Here is a 9345-nt window from a genome sequence, read left to right as displayed (position 1 = left end):
TGGTATATCATTTCTTTTTCTTTTTTCTTAAAAGAATCTGTCAGATGTTCACAGAGGAAAAAAAAATAGTTGCTAAATTATACCCACCATTTATCAAGTAATGTGCAACATATGCTGAAATCAATGCATGGTATTTATGTACCGTTTCAAAAGGTTAGTTTTATGCTGGGATAACTTTTTAGAAATTTGGATGATAAATTATTAAAATTAAACAAAATAATTAGAATTGTTTTTAACGGATTTTGATGTCATAATTACTGTTCTAAGTGTATTTCATCTTCATCGTGCAAGACTCGTGAAATCATCATCAACATAATTCAGAGCTGATGTTTTTTAAGACTTGATTATAGAAGCGACTGATGATAACTTCTTTAATAATCAGCAAAGAGATATTCGGAATTAAGCTATGTTTAAATATTATTTTGATGGAGGAAAAAATGATTAAGAATGAAAGAATATTTTTATAAATTGTCATCACGAAAATACTAATATATAACATAGGAGAAAAGAGTATATGTAACATTTTACAACAATATAAAATTTGAGTTTTAAATCCAAACCATTCAATCAAAATTCGAGATTAGACCAATTTTTTTGCTAAAGTACTAGCAAATGTTCTTTGCTTAAAGTTGGGCCCAATAAATAAACAAATTAGTATTAGAAACAAGAAATGCAACATTTCTTTTGCAAAAGCACTACCAGGTTTTGGAACAATTAATTTGGGCCCAATAGACAAACAAAAAAGTATTACAAACCCTTAACCCAGCAATAGCATGCAACTTCATCAGTGAATTCCAGGCCATGATTTTACAAGGTTTCAGTGATTGCCAAATTTATTTGGACCTTTATGTAAAAAGTGAGCCCATAATTACACAACACAGAACTCAATGCAATGCATTAATGTCCAACCTATTGCGGCCATTTTTATTAATACCCTAAAAAAAAAAGATTTTTTTAAAACTGCGCTCCCGCATTCCATATTTTTTTAAAACTGTTCCGACCGTCAGACTCATGCGCGGCCCAGATCCTCTAGCAAACCGCCCAGGCCAGGGGCGGTCCGCTAGGGACCAGACCACTTGGGGGCCAGGCGGTCCTCTATTTTTTTTTTAGAGATCTTAATATTTTGATTTAAATAATTTTGTGAAAAAAAAGTTTTCTTGTATACCAAAAGATAAGACATTTAATATATTATGAGTGAGATGTTGTAACTCTTTATAACTTTAATTTGATTTGTTAGTTGGACATCACAAGTCTAAAGATAACACTAATTAAGGACTTGGCCTTGATTCTTAATAATTTATTTTATTCAAATATACACAAGAAAATATGGTTAGATTGCATCAATAATGTCAACTTCTTTATTTTTTTTTAGAGAATAATTGGAGAGCGAGAGAGAATAATTGAATTATTTGATTATTGTCAACATATACCATTTGCTCGGAGATAGGCAAACGAACACAATAAATAGTAAATGCATTTTAAATTAATTATATGGATAATTCTTGAATAATCTCTTAGGCTTTTTACTAAACAAAATACCGATCGTTGTATGCCTACCGTTGAACGAAAACTTAATTAAACTGAATTTTTGAGGCACTAAACAACATTTTTTTGAAATTCTGATGCTTCAGATGCTCAAAGATTCCCCCCGGGGCGATATTCAGATCCGTCTCGTCCCTCCCTTTCCGAAAAGTTGTCATACGCGCAAATCTGACTTTCCTAGCCAAAGTTATGGTTGTTTAAAGTTTTTTCGAAAGCTAAACTTTGGAAATTCATAACTAACTGTAGAAAAAATCCAAATAAATTGAAATTTATGTCAATTATGTGTATTTTTTAACGCTCTACATGCTGGTGTAATCACTTTTGCAGTTTGGTCCCTGTATCAATCCATACTTGCTAATTTACCAGCAAATGTCAAATTTGATGTTTTTAGTGCATTGCACTATACCAGTGGCCTTTGCCTAGTGCTTGGCTGCTAAGTTTGGACTTGGTACCATACTAGAGGTCAGTCTAGAGTGCTTGTGCATGGACAAAGATCTAATTTGATGTTTGAAGATATTTTAGTAGCTCTAAACTACTGTTTTAGTACTATAAATAAAGAGAAGAAGATCAACAAGCTGTCAGAGCTTGAAAATTTTGTAATCAAGGCTAAGTCCTTAATTAGTGTTATCTTTAGACTTGTGATATCCAACTGAGAAATTAAATCAAAGTTATAAAGAGTTACGACATCACTTTATAAATATATCAAATGTCTTATTTTTTGGCATACAAGAAATTTTTTTCTTCGCAAAATTATTTAAATCAAAATATTAAGATCTCTAAAAAAATAATAATAAATAAATAGAGGACCGCCTGGTCCCCAGGCGGTCTGCTGGAGGATCTGGGCTGCCCATGAACCTGGCGATCGGGGCAGTTTTAATTTTTAATTTTTTAATTTTTAGGATATTAATAAAAATAGCCGAACCTATTGCAACCCGTTAATGAGGCCTCATCGGACAGTTAAATCCAATCTGAATTTTGTAGAGAAGATATGCTCATTCTAAAAATTAGCATAATTCTTTTTCAATGACTATCTGCAATAACTACAACTTATGTGGCTATGTATGCAAAAGTATGAAATCAATAGTGACAGTGTGGTGTAACATTTAGTATAGCGGACAATAAATAAGTAGAAATAAATAACTTATAATGTAGCGTTTGGTATAGTGGACAATAAATAACTAGTACATTTCTACAAACAAGATACAGTAGGGGTGAGTAAATTGCTCATAACTCGCTCATTTACTTAATTAGCCAAGCATGAGCATACCCCAACTCACTCATAACTCGTTCATTAATAATTTACCACATCCAATTCTAAAGCAAATTTATGAGAACTGAGAACCTTCTTTTTTGAGAAATTTTGTAATATGTTGATGTTATTATGAATTTTTATTTTTTAAAAGAAAGAAGTTAAATGAATTATGATAATTTGTTAAATTCTGTAACTATTGAGTCGCTCATAACTCGCTCATTTATTTAATGAGCCAAGCATGAACATACCCTAACTCGCTCATTAATCATCCCTAACTCAGGGCATGAGAAGAACAAAAGGGCTGCACACATGCTGCTGCACTGCACATGAAGTTGCGTGAGATCTCTGGGTCCACCATAGGCTGCACAGTCTATGTCATAGAAAATAAAAAATAATTCCAATAGATAAAAGAAATCAAAACAAAATCAAAGAGGAGAATAAAGAATATTGGCACCCAATTATGATACCAGTATGATACAAGGGAGTTACTTATCTTTGTCCGATCATGATTTTTCAACTAATATAAACTTTAGATCGGTAGAAATCGATCCTTCTATTCATAAAAATCTGCTAATAATCTTTATGTTACTCTCTCTCTCTCTCTCTCTCTCTCTCTTCATATTTTCTATAGACAAAAAAAATTATTCTTTCTTGAGATTTGATATATTGGCACCTTAATTATTATGTTTATTCTATCATCATATTTGATTCACACGAAGTAAAGAAAATAAAGGTAAAGTAGGAAGGAGATAGTGAAAAGAATAAAAATACATTCTCTTGTTTGATTCCTTGTGTTCCTTCCGTTTCACTTTAATTTGGAAAATAATATAATATAAATTTTAGGGAGTTAAAAGAAATTAAATATTAACAAAAATCCTTCTCACATAAAATATTATTTTTTACCATTGAAACTTTGATCCATATTTGTTTATTATATTAAAAAAAAGTTGACGTGATGTCGCATAGTAGGTAAGCCAAAAAAGAACAAACCTAAATGAGCGCCAGCATTTTGCATTATACTATTATCATAAATGAAAAATGTAAATGGAAGAGACAAATCAATAGAAATAGAATCAAGCAACAAGGCACACAAATCCGGTATTCAAGGTGGCTGGTCGGTTTTGTACCGATGAGGTTACAAAATTCAGTGTATCCAAACTTTTTCCTATTAGTATTAACTGCCAAAAACAAGAAATAACATTACAAAAAGAATCATTTGATTTGAAGGCCAAGTGACAGAGATAATCCAAGAATTTCAATCACTACCAAGAAAAAAAAAGCATACTTTTGCTATCGTTTTCAGACAGTATGTTATTATTATTAGTATTATTTTTTGTCATAAACCTAATCTATATATTAAGCTTGCCAGAGAGATACTTGCTCCCACTTTTCAAAATATAATTTTTATTTCTATATTTTTCGTAGATAAAAATATAAAAATATACTTAAAATAAAATTAAAATTAAAATTATACCACACATTTCTTCGAAATATGACTTATTTGTATGTTGTTCTAAAAAAACTTATGAAAATATACTTAATATATAAAATAATTATAAAATTATGTCCCACCATAAAGTTTAACTTTACCCTGCTAATTAATAATTTGGATTCCGCTGCTTTGGTTGCTCAGTGGCAGAGATAATCCAAGATTTTCAATCACTACAGAAAAAAAACATGCCTGCTATCGTTTTCAGACATGGTATGTCTTTTATTTTTGTCATCAACCTAATCTATCAAGCTTGGTTTATTTTTATTTATTTATTTTCTCAATTTTATAGGTCAATTCCTTTCAGTAGGCCAGAATGCAAATGGGCCGGATAATATCTGTCCGTATCCGGATCTAATTTTAAATTATTCGTATTGAAATAGTAGATATATACCATATATATAGTAGATATATTCATACGGATACGCATGCAAATATGAGTTTAAATTTTAATTATCTGTATTTGAATAGTAGATATATATCATATAGTTTAATATATATTATGAAAATATTTATGTATATATCTACGGATATCTGATATCTAATCCGTATCTATATGTATTCATTTAATATTCGATCCATATTCGTATTTGTCTAATATATAATCTGTATCTGTATCTGTATCTGTATCCGTATCCGAATAATAAAAATGAATACGGATATGGTTTTACCACTATTCAATCCATATCTGATCCGTCTGCACCTATACCTTTCGGACTTTGATACTCCTACTCATTGGCGGACCCAAGGTGGATTAGGGGTAGGCAAGTGCCTATTTCTGGATTCGATTTTTTTTAGACTCAGTGATATTTTATATTTGTGCCTACCTCTGACCGGAAACAATGCCTATCCCTGAATTTAATTCATGGTCAAGTTGAAGAAAATTATGCGGAAAGAAAGTAAGATCAGACTGATTCGCATAAAATAATTTAAAAAAAAGACGCAGCTCGATTCGCTACTCCACTCGGAAGAATCGCTGATTCGCCATGAGTAAAAAGAGATATGCTATTAAGGATCCAAATATATATATCATGTCGTAACTAGTCATGTCGTGACTAGAATCACATGACGTGCCGTGATTAAATTTGAAAGGATGGTCATGGCACATGAATGGTCACAACATGTTAGTCACGCCATGACCACACGCGACGTATCCAAATGTGATCGGTCATGTTTAGTCATGTTTAACTTTTTTTTTCATAATTTAGGTTAGTTCATTCAGGATTCATTATTCGATCAAGATCTAACAGTCCTAATTATACGTAACTCACGTGATCATGTGCCGTGACCAAATCTTTCGCGTGACGTGCCGTGTCGTTTCAAATTTTCAAAAGATGATCATGTTGCGTTAATGGTCACTGCACAGGACATGCGCGTCATAACACATGACTGACACACGTGCAATGGCATGTCATGATGGAACCATGTTGTGTTGTGATTTAACCGTGTTATATCGTGATGTATCTGGTCACGTAGTGAGTATTTTAGATCTTTATCTGCTTTTTTACTCTAATTCGTCAAGAGAAAAATATATACTCTTATTAATATTTTGTGCTTACCTCTCTAATCGGAATTCTAGATCTATCCCTGCTCCTACTTGTTTATGAAAAGAACGGATTATGGATAGCAAATTGATTGAAAGTTTGTATCTAGCTAGTGAGGTACCCGGCCCATACTGTCCGTTTTGATCTGGCTTGATCATAAAGGAGCTCTGTGCAATTATTGCATGGCCGTTTTAATTTGACCGGACTGGGAGCTAACCTTATTCCCGTACGGTTCCACAGGAATACACACTCAGTAGATTGAGGAGGATAATATTGGAATTTTTTTGTTACATATAATTATGATTAGGATTAAAATATATTATTAATTTTGGTCATGTTTGGTTGGGAGTAAAGTTAAACCGGATTAAATTTCTTACTCCAAGCTAAACCTGAGTAAGTTAATCATGTTTGGTAGAGTAAGCTAAATCACCTCTCTAGGTGGTGTAAGTTACTCCGGTTTAGCTCAAATCTTACTCCATCTTAAACTGCCTGTGTTACTCTTCGTTTGGCTCCTTAAGCGTGGAGTAAGGGGTTTACTCCACCTCTTACTCCACAACCAAACATGGCCTTTGTATTTTAATCATACTTTATATTCTTACCTTTATTTTTAAAGTTTAAACAGTTGATTTGAATAGTTCAATATAATTTTTATATTAAAATGTGTTTGGAGATCAAATTTTAAATTTTTTAAAACTTTTTTACTTTTTTTAGATAGGTACAAAATAACTGATTTGGAAGGTCTAGAATCATTCTGAAAACATAATATTGTATCTATCTAAAATAATAGTAAAAAAGTTCAAAAAAATATAAAATTTGATCTCAAAGCACATTTTAATATGAAGATTATGTTAAACAATTTGAATTGACTGTTCAGATTTTGAAAACGATAATAAAAATGCAGAGTATGATGAAAGCACAAAAGCAATAGTGTATTTTAAGTTTTTAACTCGTACTCTATTTAAGTTCATCTGTATAAGCCAAGCATGACTTATTAAAGTTTAATATCGCAGGTCATTAATTTTTTTTGGTAGGACAAAAACACTTAAGCAGCTTTTTAGATCATATAAGTAGCAAAAAGATAATAAATATAAAATTTGACCTACAAGAAAATTTTAATATATAAAAATTATATTGAGCATTTAAGCCAGTTCAAAATTTGAAAGTTAATATTTGAACGCAAAATATCACTTTTTTTTTTTAATTTTATTTTGTGCAGCACCTTAGACCTTAGGTAAATTCTATCAATTTTAGGAAAGAGAAATTTTTTTTAATAAACTACCCATCGGCTATTAAATTTATTTTATCAAGGCACATTTCAAGTTTTTTTAATTGCTTGAATAGACCGGAAAAAAAGGACCCCAATATTTTAAACCATCAGATTGTATGATAGAAACGAACATGTTAGATTTATATAAACTCTCAATGGCTTTTTATAACCCGATAATTCGATTTGCATCCGTATGAATATATTTAAATGAAAATTTCAAAAAATATTTGATAACATATTGGATCCATATAAGGATCTTGAAATAAAAATTTCATCTTATTTATCTTCAAGTAATTATGTTGTGTAGTATAATAAATTAACGTTACAATAATATCCAGAGAATAAATATTTTAAATGGCTAATATAACATCAGTGTCATTTCAGTCTATATAACACCAACTCCAAAACTTATCAAATCGAGTTCAAATGGTGAATCCAAACCGTTTAAACCGATCTACTTCATTAGTTGTGCGTTTACATGTAAAATTTATAAGTTTTTGAGTTTATCTGGTATCAAGTCAAGCGGTCAAATGTGTGAGTTTTTAAGTTAATTTTAATACATTCATTTTTTAATTTTTTTGACGCTTGATTTGATACTAAAATAACTCGAAAATATAAAAAGTTTGCATGTAAATGCATCACTCATAAAGTAAATTGGTTTGAACGGTTTGGATTCACCATTTGAACTCAATTTGATAGGTTTTGAAGTTGGTGTTATATTGACTGAAATGACACTGTTGTTATATTAGCCATACTCAATAATATATATCAAAATATAAATTCTTACTCGATATAAAGATTTTAGTTGCGTTTTATAAAATAATATTTAAATTCGCTCAATCTGACACGTGTCCCCTTCAATCGCTCAGAAGGCCAGGCAGTATAGGTGACCAGTTCTCTTGACAAACCAAAAAAAAATGTCTAGATGGGTACATGACAGTTGACCAGTTGCGTTTGTATCAAATTTGTCAAAGTTTATACCTATATGGATATGTTCATGTGGTTTATATATGAAACACCTCCCAAAATTTTGGGCAGGAAATAAGAACTCAAACGTGTCCGTTAAGACTTGACACGTTTTCTCTAGGCACTCACCAAAATTTTCGACACGTGTTCCAATTGGGCATCCATTGTCACATTTGTGCCTAATTTTATGTGTGACGTGTACATGTATTAAGTTTTGCACAAAATCAAAATCTACTGTAATTAATGCAACACGGAAAAAAATCTTTGCCAATATCAAATACGTTTCATGGCTGAAATTAGAAAATTGCTATACTGACTTTTTTAAACAAAAAGACAGATGAAAATGATAGGAAAGGAGAACTTTTCATGCATAGTCTAATGGCCCCAATCTGACTTCAGCACCTCCCTTTTAATTGTTACCACATAATTAATCACATGTTTAAGAACTAAATATTTTCTTAACATTCTGACATTAAATTATAATTAAACAACTAGAAATCAACTAAATCATTAAATGACACCATATTGTTAAATATCATTAGATGTATGATAGAGCTAGCATGCATCTAGTTATTTTACAACTATTAATTTTATCACCATAAAAAATAGGGGATACAAAAAATTAATTCTATGTACCCATGAAAAACCTCATGGTATCAAGAAAATCTCAACCACCAAATATCATGTATATATATGGATAATTAATAATCAACATATATCTAATCTAATAATGATATAATTGAATCATTTAAAATAATGTAAACACCTATGACGCTCTTGACAGTCCAAATCTTGATTAATTTACTTCACTGTCTTAATCCTTAGCATAACAAAGATGTTGATATATCACCTTTAATTCATAAACAAATTTGCAACGAATATCGCTACACTATTTTTAATTCAACCTCGAGGTCCTCTGAAAAAAATTAATTAATATGGTCAAATTTAAGAGGAGACTGAAACGAGGAATAATTTTGTAATTACATGAAATAATAATATATGGAAGTACACATTTATAACATGATAAGATAATTTTGGTTATTTTTTTGTTGAACCCAGTATATGTTACACTCTACAATTAAATAAACAAGCAAGAAATATAACGAACAGAATGTAAGAGGTACAAGAAATAAATAGTACAGCTCCTCAAATATTTTCGCCAAATATATGTATTTATAAATTAAAAAATGATTTCATTTGAAATTGAAATTACAGTAAAGTATTTCTATTTTTCAGATGTGTATTTTATAACAGAAAAATAATAATTCATATATAGCTTTAAAAC

The sequence above is a fragment of the Carex rostrata genome, chromosome 10 (assembly GCF_964058835.1).
Source record: "Carex rostrata chromosome 10, lpCarRost1.2, whole genome shotgun sequence".
Lineage (NCBI taxonomy): Eukaryota > Viridiplantae > Streptophyta > Magnoliopsida > Poales > Cyperaceae > Carex > Carex rostrata.
This window is presented reverse-complemented; position numbering follows the sequence as displayed.